The following is a 15295-nucleotide window of genomic DNA, read 5'->3' as shown; positions in this document are numbered from 1 at the left end:
CGATGTTAATTTTGAACACTTGGATAAAGTGGCATCTGCTAGGCTGCTTGCTCCACTATAACATCGCTGTTTTTTCCTTTGTAATTAATAAGGATCTTGTGGAGAGCTAATTTGGAACTATGTAAATATTCTGATACTCCTCAAAATCTTACCCACTGCTGTTACCATTCTTTGACCACTCCCACTTGAGTCTATTATTATGATGGTTGCCACATGGCAGAAGTTATTTTGAAATTCACTATGTGGGCGCTGGGGGTGTAGTTCAGTGGTAAAGCATTTGCCAAGCATATACAAGGCTCTGAGTTCAATCCATAGTACCATAAAAATAAATTACATAAAATCACTTCTTATTCCAGATACAAATTGAATGAATAGTTTGAGGAAAAAACTATGAAAATCATCCCTCATGTTAAACTATAAAACTATAAATCTAGAAAGGAATGGAAAAGATTGCTGAGCTCAGGATATAGGAATTGTACAAAATATTTTCTCTTACTTTATTTTTTCAATAATTGTCCAAAATTTTCAATCAGTAGGCATAAAATATAATTTAGAAATTTCAAATGGCTCTCTAAAATGTAGGCTTATTTCCAGCTGGTACACAGGGACTTGGAAGGAGATACTAAAATATGATTTAAGAATTGTGATATGTTTACACTTAGAATAACTGTTAGATTAGAGCTAAGAGATTACTGTAGCAAAACAGGGTGTGTACCCTAGGATAAAATACAAATTGACATATCTAAAATAGTCTGTTCTGCAATTCTTTTTTCCCATTCCAGCTGCTAAACTGTAGAATTCTTCTTTTTTTTTTTTTGATACCTGGAATGAACACCCATGGGCACTTAACCACTGAGCTACTCCCCAGCCCTTTTTATTTTTTTATTTTGAGACAGTGTCTCACTAAGTTGCTGAGGGCCTTGCCAAGTTGCTGAGGCTGGCTTTGAACTTGGGATCCTCCTGCCCCAGCCTCCCTAGTCACTGGGATTTCAGGTGTACACCATTGTGATACAATTTTTAAAAGATGATTATATTTAAGACTAGAGAATACAGATTTGAATTCAGACATCACCACTGTGAGGACTTATGCTACCATTTTGAAAATGGTAATAGTCACTAGATCATATTACTAATTATGCTCAACCTTTAATTAAAACCTTTTTTAATTTCTTTTTTTAGTCATAGATGGACACAATATCTTTACTTATTTTTACGTGGTGCTGAGGATCGAACCCAGTGCCTCATGCTAGGAAGGCGCTTTATCACTGAGCTACAGCCCCAACCACTAATTAAAACCTTTAATGCACAATCTTAATGTGGTTCATTGAATGTTTCTGAGTTTAACTGGGCACAGTGGTGCACACCTGTGATCACAGCTACTCAGGAAGCTGAATCAGGAGGATTGCAAATCGAGGCTTCCTAATCAACATACCAAGACCCTGTCTCAAAATAAAAAATTTAAAAAGAGCTGGGGGGTGTAGCTCAGTGGTAGACCGATTGCTAGAAGCACAAGGCCCTTGGTTCAACTTCCAGTACCACCAATTGAATTTATTTATATATTTATCTGTCATTTGGTTTTCACACTAAGAAATCCCAATCCATTGTGTGGAACTGAAGTCAAGGAAGCAACATATGGATTCAATCAGTTATTTGAAACAGTTCCCCCAGAAGTATATATATCTTAGCAGAGTAGGTGAACTGATTTTTTTTTAAAACTACTTTCATGGCGAGAAGAGGTCAATAATGGTATCTGAGACCGAAACCAATATTTATTAAATACTTTCTATGAAAAGGTTACTAATTTTTTAAAAACCAATGAGAAATCTGAGGCTTCAAAAAAGTAACTTATCCACAGTTAATGCAGCCCAAAAGTTCCCAGATCTGACTGGTTCCAAAACTCATTCTCAATTGTACCATATTGCCTCCCTATGGTGTGGCATTTCAGGATCTCCTGAAGTTTGCTCTTCAATGTTAGGAAAATTAACTATTTGTATTAGGGAAAAAAGAAATAGACCCCAAAACTTTGAGCCTGTGATTATTAGAAATTGTTATTGTTGAGGCAATTTGAATAAAAACATTTAGTTCTGAAGTAGTGATACAGAGTGGGTCTTCTGCCTCTAAGAATTATAGTCTAAGAGCAGGAAGTTGGGTGACTTTATATCATAATCCAACCTCTTCCTTTTTCTCATGGGAGGTAACTGAGTCTCAGAGATATCCGTCAATAAACCTTTGGACATAAGGATGATCTGGCTGAGCCTGTCTCATGTCCCTGCCTTTCTTAAATCCTTCAGTACTGCTTCAAATGCCAAAAAAGAAGTTTAAACTCTTGAGCCCAGCCCCTTTCATCATCAGGTTCTTGCTTCTTACCCTTTATTGGCCTCAGCCTCCTCTCTTCCCTGTTCCACTCTACTTTGGGCATACTGATTTTTTTAAAGCTTTTATTCTGGTCACCTCTTCCTCATCCCCAGCCCACCTCCCACACAACGCCCTTGCACAGTTAGCTTTCTTCCTAGTTAATCTGGCTTAATTGTGTCTACCCTTTAAGATGCAGTTCAGGCACTGATTTCTCCAGGAAAGCTTTGCACCCTCAAGGCTAGGTTTAGTGCCCCATTTCAGAGTTCATACAGTTTGTTCTTACCTCTGGAATTACTGTATTACAGTAATGAATAACGTTTATGTTTTCACTATCTACTATGGCCAAAGTGAGGGATAATGTGGGAATTATTGCATCAAGAAATAAGTGGATACAAAAAAGCTTACTGATGTTGGCTTTAGGACATGTGTTTAGAAAGAGCTCACTGGAGACCAATTGATTGGAAAGAATAGGAGTAAGGCTTGAAGTTGTCTTTGTACAGCACTTTACATAAAATTCAGAAAATATTTATTGTCAATATCAAAGAAATGGGAGTGGGTGATGAAAACAGAAGGGTATTAAATTGTTGGTGATCCCAAGTCAAGATCCTGAACAACTGCCATCTGCTTCATGAAGTAAGTCTTGATCTAATCTCTTCCCCTTCCCTCAAGGGACTGAAAGTACAACTTGTATTCTGTCTGTTTTTATGATCTGTTTTGTACCCTTTTTATGCACTTACCCTTCCTTGCTTATACTATGTTGCATTGTCTATGAACACACATCTGTATTTTAGTTATTTTTAAAGCATCCACAACTTTCTAATGCAGAATTATTACATAGAAAATAACTATTGAATATTGAATGGATTGTTGAATTAGTGTTTCTCAATCCTGATTGCATTTTTAAGTCATCTGTAGAGAATTTAAGAGGTATTAACTCCAAAATGTAAGAAGTTCCGATTTCATTGATCTAGAATGGAAACAGTCTTGTTTTTAAACTCCTCAGGCTTGAGAATGCCTATATTACATTCTTTGTTTAAATAGCGGTCCTCAAAATGTAGACTCCTGGACCAGCAGCCCCAGCATCTTCCAAAACATTTGTTAGGAATGTAAATTCTTGGGCCTAATACGAAATCAGAGAATGAGAAAAGCTGGCGGAGGGCCTCAGCAATCTGTGTTTTCAAGTCCTCCACTAGAGTCTGCACATTAGAGTTTGAGAACTGTAAATTGAAGACAAAAGGATTATATCCCTTAAATAAAATATCAACTATGACAGACAAAATATCCTTTATAATCATCCCCAAAGTTGCACCAATTCAAAGCACCACTCAAATAAATAAGGGTATCTCACAAGCACAATAGAATTTGTCCTTGTGAAAATAAGTATTAGAACACTTTCTAACTGGTTTCAGTATTTATTTTTGTTTTCTATATATGAAATGTTGTCTGCTGAGGGGACTAATTTTTATAATCATCTAAATAAAATAGGTTATGTTAGTCAGGAAAAGCACATGAAAAATCTGGCATTGGGTAAGAAAGTCTCTGAGTAAAGAATATCTTTCCATAGTTTCCTATCATAGGAAAAAAAGAACTTTTTTTTTTTTTTGACAGTAACATTTTCTCTTTCTCTTGTGTTTTTGACCATGTGCCACTTGATAGCTCTGTCTATTCCTATGGAAACCAAGTTAGTAGATGGAGCCAAGACTTGGTGAAGGCATTGGGGAGAAATATTAGAAGAGTTCAGCCACAGAGCAACTAGAGATGTTGCCTTTCCTTCAGTCAAATCCTCTGTAAGAGCCAGAATCTTTTTCAAGCCAGAGAGATGTTCTTGGCTGATGGATTGTCTAGCTGCTCTGCCAGATGGATGAGCATCTTAAACTTGGAAAATAACAAATAAAGCTCCTATTCTGTCTTTGAAGCACCATTCTTAGCCTTTTCTTAGAGAATTCTCAAATAACTTTTTTTTTTAATGTTTTCAAAGAGCTGCTTAAGATGTCAGGTTAGTGATATAGTTACCATCATAAGTAATTAGAAATTTTAGCTATAAAATAAAGTATTTAGATTTGATAATCAGAAGTTTAAGGAAGGAGGGAGAATGTCTGTCACTGAGGAAAGCCATGCAGATTTAATTTCATTTCTATAGCTCAGTGAATTCATATCTTTCAATAACTTGATTTTTATAGCTGTTTGCTTTTCTATAAAAATTCACTTTAAAGTTTATGAAACCAGAGTAGAACCAGACACCTAAATCAATTGAGACAGGAAAATTGTCTAAAGACAGAAGCATTTGTAGTCTATATTTCATATGGTAGTGGTATCTCATGGTCTAGGTTAAAAAAAATCCTAGATTGCGTTGTATAGATCCATTAATATGGATATTTAAATTATGCTTGTATTTCAAATAGATGTAGAGGTTCCTATTTATAGTTACGAGCTTTGATTTTAAAAATAACATTTAAAAAAATTTTTTTAAGTATTGTTTTGGAGAAAACAATTGAGGCAACTATTAATGTGAATGACTCATAAGTCTAAGTTTGAATCTAGCTATCTTCGCCAATCTTCAGATCTATATCCTTTTTTTCTAGACACTTCTATATAGATTCACCTCAAATGCTTCAAACTCTGCATGTAAAAAAAAAGATAAATTAACACCTGGGTATACGGTACATACCTGTAATCTCAACTACTCAAGAGGCTGAAGCAGGAGATCTCAAGTTTAAGGACAGCCTGGGCAACTTGTGAAACCATGTCTGAACAAAATAAAGAGATCCGAGGAATGTAGCTCAGTGGTAAAATCACCCCGGGGTTCAATTCCCATTAAACCCCCTTCCCCTCCAAACAAAACAAAACAAAACAAAAATCAGATAAAACAGATCTCAAAAATCTTGGTCCCTGGCCGGGTATGGTGACACAGGCCTGTAATCCCAGTGGCTTGGGAGGCTGAGGCAGGAGAATTGTGAGTTCAAAATCAGCCTGAGCAATTTAGCAAGGCCCTAAGCAACTCAGTGAGACCCTGTCTCTAAATAAAATACAAAAAAGGGCTAAGGATGTGGCTCAATGGTTGAGTGCCCCTGAGTTCAATCCCCAGTATCAAAAAAAAATCTTCATCACTAACCCTAATTTTCCTTTTATCTTTCCAGTTATATTGGCACCACTCTTCATTCTGTGCCCATTCAGGAGTCCTCTTATATATTTCACTGATCTGTCATCTTATTTCCTATGTTTCTATTCCAGATTGCTGACATAACTCCCTGATGTTCTCCTTGCATAAAATTTGTTACCATCAAAACTATGCTTCATACAACTTCTAAAATATTTTCTGAACTTTAGGAAACTACTATTTTTATAGTAAGCAGTAAATAAGCCTTGAGGAAGACATGACCTTGTTTCTATAGTTGCTTGTTGCACACACAACCCTGATAAGTTACCTAGATAAAGGGTGGCCAACACTTGCATCCTTCACATATTTAATGAGAACACACAGGAATTCATAAGGACCATGGTGAACTGCTTATCCCAACAACCCATCCTTAAGCCTTACATTTTCTTGACATGAGAATGCCATTCCATCATTTACTCTGATTAATCTGACCAAGGAGGACTGGGACCAAATCACTTTAATTAGTCTCATACAGCATTTAATTGGCAGAACTCCCCATAGTCAGATGAAAAAAAAAAATTAACAATATGGATTTCAACTACGTGCCCCAGCATCCTGGACTAAGTCAAATGTGAATAAATACCAGAGAAGAACAGTAGGTTACTTCAGACAGCCAGAACATATCTAAGGCCAGTATATTATCTATTATGACCCACGCAAGGGAATTTACTAGATCTTTGGCATCTACAGGAGAAACCAGATAAGCTAAAAAGCAACCTCCAAACCCAATGGAGAAACATAATATAGCCTACTCTCCCCTACATATAAACATATGACCTTAAAATATACAAGTCAGTTTTGCCCAGAATTTGTTGCTAAATTTAAGGCAACTATAAATATAGATGATTCATAAGTCTAGATTTTGATTCTAGCTATCTCCTCCAATTTTCAGATCCATATCCTCATTTTTTATAGATACCTCTACATAGAATCACCTCAAATATTTCAAACTCCAAATGTAAAAAAGATAAATAAGTGGCACAGTATGGGGCACATACCTATAATTCCAGCTACAGTATCTCCAAGGAGTTGCAGCTTCCATTGGCATACATGGCATTACTCAAGGCTTCTCGTGCATCAGAAGATTGCATATGGATTTGTATTCATCAGATTAAAATAAGCTATGTCAGGGGCTGGGGATGTGGCTCAAGCGGTAGAGCGCTCGCCTGGCATGCGTGCGGCCCGGGTTGGATCCTCAGCACCACATACAAACAGAGATGTTGTGTCCGCCGAAAACTAAAAAATAAATATTAAAATTCTCTCTCTCTCTTTAAAAAAATAAAATAAAATAAGCTATGTCAGTCCCTGTGTTTCTACATGTATAAGTGGGTCTATGTTGGTGGGTATTGTAAGGAACTATTGTTGATAGCAGGAGACATAGCAGAAATGAAACTACTGATGTCTATGAATTTTTCTTTCATTGGATGTAGACGAGGGTGGCAAACACAGCAGCAGGTCAGATTGCTAGCCATAGCTGCTATTTGGCTCAGGTGACAAACCATCTTTGCTTTGCCATTATACAGTATTGGATTCAGAGGATAAAGAGAATACTAATTGTTGTCCCCCTCATTGTATCTCACAAGGTCTAAGGTGTTCCCTTCCCTGGGGTGGAAGATGTTGCTTTCCCTTTTTAGTCACAAAATTATAGTGAAAGCAGTAAATAATGTGTCTCATCTTAGTAGACATAACTTCACTTTTTCTCCAGTTTTCTCCTACTGTACCTGCACCTTTCATCTAGAAGGATAAGTGCATACGGAATGAATTTATAGAGATCCATTATATCCCTTACTTTATAGCCCTTATAGGAGAACTCAGAAAGCAGGTTACTCAATCAAATGGTCATTGTGGATATTTATGACCTAGGACCATATTACTTGAACAAATAAGCCTAGGGAGGTGAACCAGAAAGTTTCATCTCTTAGCCCCCTTTTGGTTGGGCTGACACTTAAAGGATCCACCAACTAGACCAGTCTAAGATTGCTTTCAGGGAAAAAGAAGAAGCATCAAAAGCCGGGCTCACTGGCACACACCTATAATCCCAGTGGCTCAGGAGGCTGAGACAGGAGGATTGCAAGTTCAAAGCTAGCCTCAGCAAAAAGCGAGGCACTGTGCAACTCACTGAGACCCTGTCTCTAAATAAAATACAAAAATAGGGCTGTGGCTCAGTGGTTGAGTGCCCCTGAGTTCAATCCCTAGTACCAAAAATAAAAGTAAAAAAATTTTAAAAAGAAAGTTAAAAAAAAAAAAAGGAAAGAGAGAAGCATCATTACCAGAAATGGACAGAGCAGAATCCCAGATTTTCTAAATAGATATATATAATCCCCCACCACTTTTGTCCTACTTATCTCCCAGGAGGGTGCAAGGAACCCATTCTAGGGGTGACTACTTTCAATAACCAAACTGTCTGATTCAGGTATGAAGACCAGAAAGAGATAGCAAGGTAGAGCTAGAAATATTTTTGAGTTTATTTTCAAGTAGGTCATTCCTTCTCTTAACAATCCCAAATCCCTCCGGATGATAGGAAGCATGGAATGACCATCAAATACCATAATTGTCGGCCCACTGTTATGTGGTCTTTGTGATAAAAGGCACATCATGGTCAGACCACCAATAGTCTCTAAGCCCCAAAACATGAAATGGTTTAGTTTCAAGGGCCTCAGTGCTATGGCTGGAGTAGGCTGGAACAATGTGTCTGTGGTGGTGAGACACAAAGTAGGTCCAAGAGAGTATGGTCAAAGGTCCCTGCCAGGAACAAACAGAAGCATTGTAATATGGCCTCCTTCACCACAAGAGAAAGAGAACAACTTGGCAAATGACACAGTCTAGTATGTAGTGATATTTTCTGCACCAAAAAAAAAAAAAAAAACCTTTTTATTTTGTGTCCAGTCTACAATGATGGATTCATTGGTGTTATCTTGTACAATGATGGATTTAGGTAGCAAGCAGTCCATGACCTGGGTAATGGAGAATTATTCTGCAACTTGATTCTGGTGGGTCTTATCAGAGAACAGGCCCTTATTGTTTGCTTCTACATGAGTGACTCTGACTCTCTGATGAGCAGCCACAAATTGTTTCCACAGTTCGTAGCCCCAAAGGGGAATGTCTTTAATCTACCATCTATAGTCTTCTAATTATCAGAACTGATGACTGCAGCATTAGCAACTACCCAAGGGTTAGTAAAGATATGACTAGTCCTTAGGAGTATTGCCTAAAGTAAGGGTAATGACTTTCACTCCAGCCCATGGAGCTAACTGGCCCTTACCCCAATCAATATTTGAAAGTTATCATTGAGATTGGGTAATTACTGCCTCCCAATGGACATCATCAGGTTCTTAACTTAACCATCCTATCAGTAAACCAGGCTGAGGCATTCAGGTCACCAGTAAGCCAAAAGCTTTGCTTCAAAGACTGGCCACCTCTATGCCAAGTGTTTAGTCCTCAGTGCCAAACAAGTCAGGCTGTAGCAGGGATCAGTTACACAGCACAGTAGGCTCTGTGCTATCAAGGCTTTGCACTCACTTTCACTTTTGACTAGTTGCACTAAACCAAATGAACGTCCAGTGTTCTCACTCTACCTAAAGTTCTATTTCAAATGGCAAGATCCTTGTTGCTCTCACTATTTCTACTTTGAAGATTCCTTGACTTAGCAACCACAACCACATTGCCTTTTAGCTTGTTGCCCTAACATCATGCTAACGTCCCTTCCTCTGCCTTCCCCAAGGAAGGCGAGCAAAGATCAAAGCCCTATTTGGGCAGCTTATTTTAATCCTGCCACTTACCATTCAGACTCACTCACAGATAGGGTAGTGGAGTCTCTCACACCACCAACCTTGTCCACCCTTGGGCATGATCTCAAGGCGTCTTCCCATCCCTGAACCTGAGGATGGGACTACAACACTCTTTCCTTATTCTTCAAGGAAACTGTCCACATTTCATCCATTTTACTGTCTTGTCAGTTCTGGGATTTAATTTTACCTTACAAGGTAACAAGTTAGCTGCACAAGACACAAAGCTTTATTACCAGTGGCATAGCAAGTAGCATGAGTACCTGCATGTTGGCATCCATTTCCCTTGTCCCCAAGTACAATGGGGGCAATATAGAGGACTTGGACATAGAACATAATGGGTTTGCATGATATCTGAAGAATGCTGAATTTAGGGAATCTCCAGCTTTTAGTGAGTACTAAGCAAGCCTGCTTTTTGTGGGTAATATTACTTCATTCCTCAAGGTCACTCTTGCAAACTCAACTCTGAGAAACAGCCCCAGTATAGAGTCAAGACATGCCCAGTAAGTACATTCAGAAATACTCAAAGCTCATGACACATTTCTTCTTCCAACACTGTGTGGTACTTCCAAAACTGATTTGTGTCTGCAACTATTACAGAAACGTTTTACTGATAATTGTGAACTATATACTTCCTAGGGATAGTAATCTTTTTAAAAATTAATATGGCAAATGTCTTGAAAGTTTATAAATATATAATTATATAGATATCATTAGAATTAATGACAAATCATGTTTCTATTATTTCCATTTCAATTTTAAATAATGTATTTTGGGCATATAATATGGTTAGTGTTTAGAATAAAATATGACAGAATGCCTTCTTTACATTTGTATGTGCTATTATCAATATAGTTATAATATTTCCAGGACAAAATTATATACAGACCTATAAATGAACTAAAATATAGTGCACATTTGTATGTAAGTTAAAAATAGTTTACTCCCTAAGTACAATGAGGGTAAATATAAGCACTGGGAATATAGAACAAGAATGCAAAGAAATTAATGGAAAAACAGTATTGTTTTTGGTAAAACATCTGGCCCCTTCGGTATTTCAGTGAGAAAAGGGCTGCTAGAGACCATGTCAGCCAAGGTTTAAGCATTGGAATTTGTTAAAGTAATTGTTTCATCTGAAGATGAGACAAATAGCAAAGGCTCTTAGTAGCAAGATATAAAAAATATGGTAGTCATTTGGGAAGGAAATGTAGAGGTTCAGAATGTTTTGAAGATCAGCTGCCAATTGTTTAGAAGTTAGTGATAAAAGAACTTACCAGAAATAGCCTTATTGAAGAATATGATTTCATATATATCTGGCCCAGAAGATAATCCCTTCAACTGAATAATGGAAAAGCAGTTGTATTTTTGCTAAAGCAAAAGAAGATATTTATAAGTTTTGGATATTCTTTTCCTCAATGTGAGTCTATAGCCTTAGAGGAATCTGTATAGAGAAGTGGCGGGAACAGGACAAAGCCCAAGTTGCAGGACTGGGAAGCTATCTACCGGATGAATGACAATAACTACAGTATCCCTGGTATCACTGCAGATAGGGCTTGCAAAAGTCTTTCTAAGACCAAATTCTTATAATAGACAGGGAGCCAAGTATAAACAAATAGAAGGGTAAAGAAAGAGAAAAAGGAAAGAAAAACAAACAAATTTAAAGTCCACTTAAAGCAAAGATTCTAAAATATATGAAGAAATCTAATGCTAAAAAAGCTACTAATTTCATCAGATTATGAACTTATTTCTAATGGAAGAGCTGAAGAAAAGCTAAAAGATGAGTTGATTAGATTAGATTAGTTGCACAAAGAGAGATGACATTTGCAAGACCAAGAGTTAGTATCCAGAAGGTATAAAGAATTCCAGTAAGAAAAAGATAAATAGCCAAGTTCCAAAATCAGTAAATAGTACAAAAAGGTTATTCACAGCAGAAGAAAGAAATAGCCATCCAAACATTCCCCCTCAATTAGGAAATGCAAATTAAATTTATAATACAGCACAACTGTATTCCAATTAGACTGGCAAAAGTTAACAAGTCTGACAAAACAAGGTGTGACAAGGATATGGACAAACAGGGATTCTCATATGTTAGTGATGAGAATGCAAATTGGAGTAGATATTTTAGAGAGCACAACACTTTCAGAAATTTACCAGGATATATATACAAGAAAATTCATTATAGTACTGTTTGTAATGGCAAAAAATGAGAACTATGCTAAATATACTGCTTTGATTAAAAGATGAACAGTGATTTATTCAGAACCATATTTATAAAGATAGAGAACATATAAAATAACTCCAGGTAGTTTTGGAGATTTTATGCATATGTAAAAAACATGTATACACATTCATTCATATACATATTCATACATATATATATACGTATACATGCATATAGACATATATATGAAATACAAAATTCATTGGGATGATAAATGCCCTATTCAGGATCATAGACTGAAGAAGGAGAGAATATAATTAGGGACACAAAGGGAGCATTAACCATAACTGTTAAATTTTATTTCTTAAAAATGAAAAAGCAAAATTCCAAAATTGTTTGCTCAAAATCTCCTTGTCATTAAGATCATTGTCATTAAGATTAAATAGTTATATGTTTTTTTTTTCTTGAAAAGGAGTCTGTCCTAAGAGAATTTAGATATTCATATAAAGTTCAAATTGGCATTTGGGGCTGATTTGTTTCTCGGATTTACTTCAAGTGCTATTCTCCAGGTCAGAGAACTTTTTCATTCTCTTTCACCCTTTCAGAGATTATGCCCCTTTTCATACATTTGGATACAATCCAAGTGTCAAAATCATTCATATGATAGATAAAAGAAGTTCTTGGTGTTAATAATTACAGAAAGATGAAGATGAGAATTATGATTACCTGATGAAATACACACACACAATTTTATTTACTGTTTCATAGGTGTTTGGTGATATTTTCACATTTTAGAGGCATACTGTACCTGATTGTATCACAGTAATGTCCTTACAGTGACTAAGTCAAGACCTTTCTGTAATGTCAGATTTTTTTATTTCTGTCTATTTGCCATATTTCCTTAAGAATATGTACTCTTTTGAGCTGGGCAAAGTGGCACATGCCTGTGATCCCAGCTACTAAGAAGATAAAATAGGAGGATCACAAGTTTAAGGCCAGCCTGGGCAACTTAATGAGATCCTATCTCAAAATAATTTTTTCAGAAAAGAGTTAGGGATATAGCTTAGTATGTGAGGCCCTGGATTCAATTCCTAGTACCAACCACACATACTAACAATAACAAAAAATAGACTCACACACATACATGTACACACGAGTACATACATACACATTCTCTCTCTTTGATCTATTATCTTCTTCACTCTTATACTATTTCTTACCAAATCAAAAATTATAAAAGCAGATCCCAAAGCAAGCAGTTCTCACCTGAGAATCAGTTTCTGTGTGGCCCTAAGAGTTGGTACCAAATGATTAACTTCCAAATCCTCCCCGAAGTAAGATTAATCCTAAAAACTGAAGAAGTATTCATTTCAAACAATACTGAGGAAATATTGAGACATCTTGCTTGTTTATGTATTGAGAGGGCTTTATGAGAAGCAAAATAGCCTATAACATGGGTCCCCAGAGTCAAACAACCTTCTAAGGTCTACAGATTAACTTGCTACCTCAAGCTATTGTCTTCCTTTCCTGCTGACACTAGAAATATCCTTCTGGCTTTGGGAAGTTTTGTTGTTTTGTTTTGTTTGGCTTTTGCTTTTGATTCTTTTTGGTGTTAGGAATCAAACCCAACCCAATGTGGAGGTTGTCAGAAACCTGCTGGATATAGTCATCTTGGAAGACCATGGCTTCATGCGTACTAGGCAAGATGCTGTACCATTGAGCTAAGCCCCAGTCTTTCTCCTGATTTTGGCTTTCAAATTTCCCTGCCCTTTCTGCCCCAGATATTGAATTTACATATGATAAGTTTTAATAAATACTTACTTGTCAGAGTAAAGAGGTCGACCTTGAGCCAAGTGAATTTCACTGTTTCTAGGGGCAGCTATCATAGGTGATACCTGATAGGTGTCTCTGTCCTTGGTCCTGTATTATCAGTATCTGTAGGTAGGGAAGATACATCTTTCTCAATGTAAGGTGAAAAAAAATAAAAAGAAAAACCAGTATTTTTATCATTCCAACTATTATACCTATTCCTCACCTTGTTTCTCTCCTTAATCACTACTAAACTGTGAACACAATTAAATCTATCTACTGCCCTCTATCATGGGCCATTCTTGGTTCCACTAGGCCATCTATATTCTGTGGCCTCCTTCACACTAGAAAACTATTTATAGTCATACTAACAGACATTTGCTGAGCATTGGCTTTGTACACTGAGTACTTTTCAGATATTATCTATCTCATTTCACATACATCATAACTTCGGTACCATAATTATCCCTGTTATACAGATGAAGAATCAGAGATAGATACAAAAGGATACCTTATATATCATAAACATTTTCCATGATTCTTCAGAGAGGAGCAAAGATGAGACTATGTCAAAGAGCTTTCTATTAAGTAAAGTGGATGCAAACATCATACTATTTCCTGCTTCATAACAAGACTCAATTAATGCTTGTTGAATGAATGAATGAGTAAATATTGCTGGTATGTGCCATGTCTGTGAAGGTAGAATCCCCAACATAATGTAAAATGTAAATATGCCAAGTACTGTGTCTCTACTCAGTAGTCAACCCACCCTGACATACATATGCCAGTTTCCTTCCTCTCCTTCCATTTCCTCTAATTTCACAATCAAAATGATTGTCTGATTGCATATCTTTAAAAGGTCATGATGAATTATTCTGTAATGTTTGAAATGTTATGCTCAGAAAGGTCAAATCTTATTTTTTGGTATGAAGTGTCATATAGATTTGTTTTTCCTCGGCACTTTTTCTTTTTTTCAAAGATGTGAAGAAATTTAGAGCAGGGTGCCCTCTTGAGGAAATTCTAGCACTTTCCTTCTCAAGAACTGATAGAATAAAATGAGAAGTCCATTAATCATTACACTATTAACAAAGTTCAAATAAGTGAAATATTAAAAAGTAACAATAACCAGATACCAGTTATTTGAGAATTAAGGTTCTTAACTCTGTGATCTAATACAGCACTATAAATAAGAATTTTAAAATGAAAACAAAAACTTCTGAAAGATATTTCATTTCTTCATTCTCGCCTACTAGTCTTTCATGTAATTTACTTATATTTATTAAGCACCTGTTTTGTGCCAAGAACTCTGCTGAGCACAGAGGTCATTGAAACAGCTTCTGCCTTTGTGAAACTTATAGTTTGTGAGGGAGTTTGTGAAAGGAAGCGAATATATATGTAACTACAAACTGAATAAAATACCATGAAGGAAATGGAAAGGTAGTAGGATAAAGAATAAGAAAGTAAGTTCTACTTAGGGTTGTCAAGGAAAGTCTCTCTGAGGTGAAATCATTAAGCTGAGTCAGTTTGTTCTTCCGTCCATTCCAGCTGTGCTCCTCTAACATAGTCTTCCTTCTAATCTGGGTCTTATCTCTCCTTGTCTCTGTCCCAAACCATGGGTTAACCCCTGTGGGCAAGTAAGTCAGTCTCCTTCATCCTTCTGCACCTCTATTACCCTAGCTAGTCCCCTTTACCTTGGAGCCTCACATCCTTCACCCTGGGTTGTCTGTTTGATTAAGAGGTATCTTGCATCATTATACTCAAAGACCCCACCTCCATAAAGGTTAAGGTCCGAGAAGATAAAACAGATAACCCTGCCTTCCACTATGCTTTGTGTAGGGAGAGACAAATAAGCATGAAGTAGGCTGAAAACTTGATCAATGTAGTACTTTTTAGTCATGTTGACCTTGAAACATATAGAAGCCTCCCAGTCAGAATTGGAAGAAAGGAATTAGATCTCAGGAAAGAACTGTATAGAACTATTTTTAGAGAGTTTTATTTTGTCTCAAAGCTCCCACATTATACAGGCTT

General features: G+C 36.6%; 1 protein-coding gene across 4 annotated transcripts in view; it reads left to right on the top strand.

Moving 5' to 3' along the window:
• The window catches only part of Invs (inversin), a 157277-nt gene that overhangs the window by 65020 nt on the left and 76962 nt on the right, over positions 1–15295 (top strand). The window lies entirely within an intron of this gene.

Source organism: Marmota marmota, unplaced genomic scaffold, assembly GCF_001458135.2.
Source record: "Marmota marmota marmota unplaced genomic scaffold, marMar, whole genome shotgun sequence".
NCBI classification, from domain to species: domain Eukaryota; kingdom Metazoa; phylum Chordata; class Mammalia; order Rodentia; family Sciuridae; genus Marmota; species Marmota marmota.
This window is presented reverse-complemented; position numbering and strand designations above follow the sequence as displayed.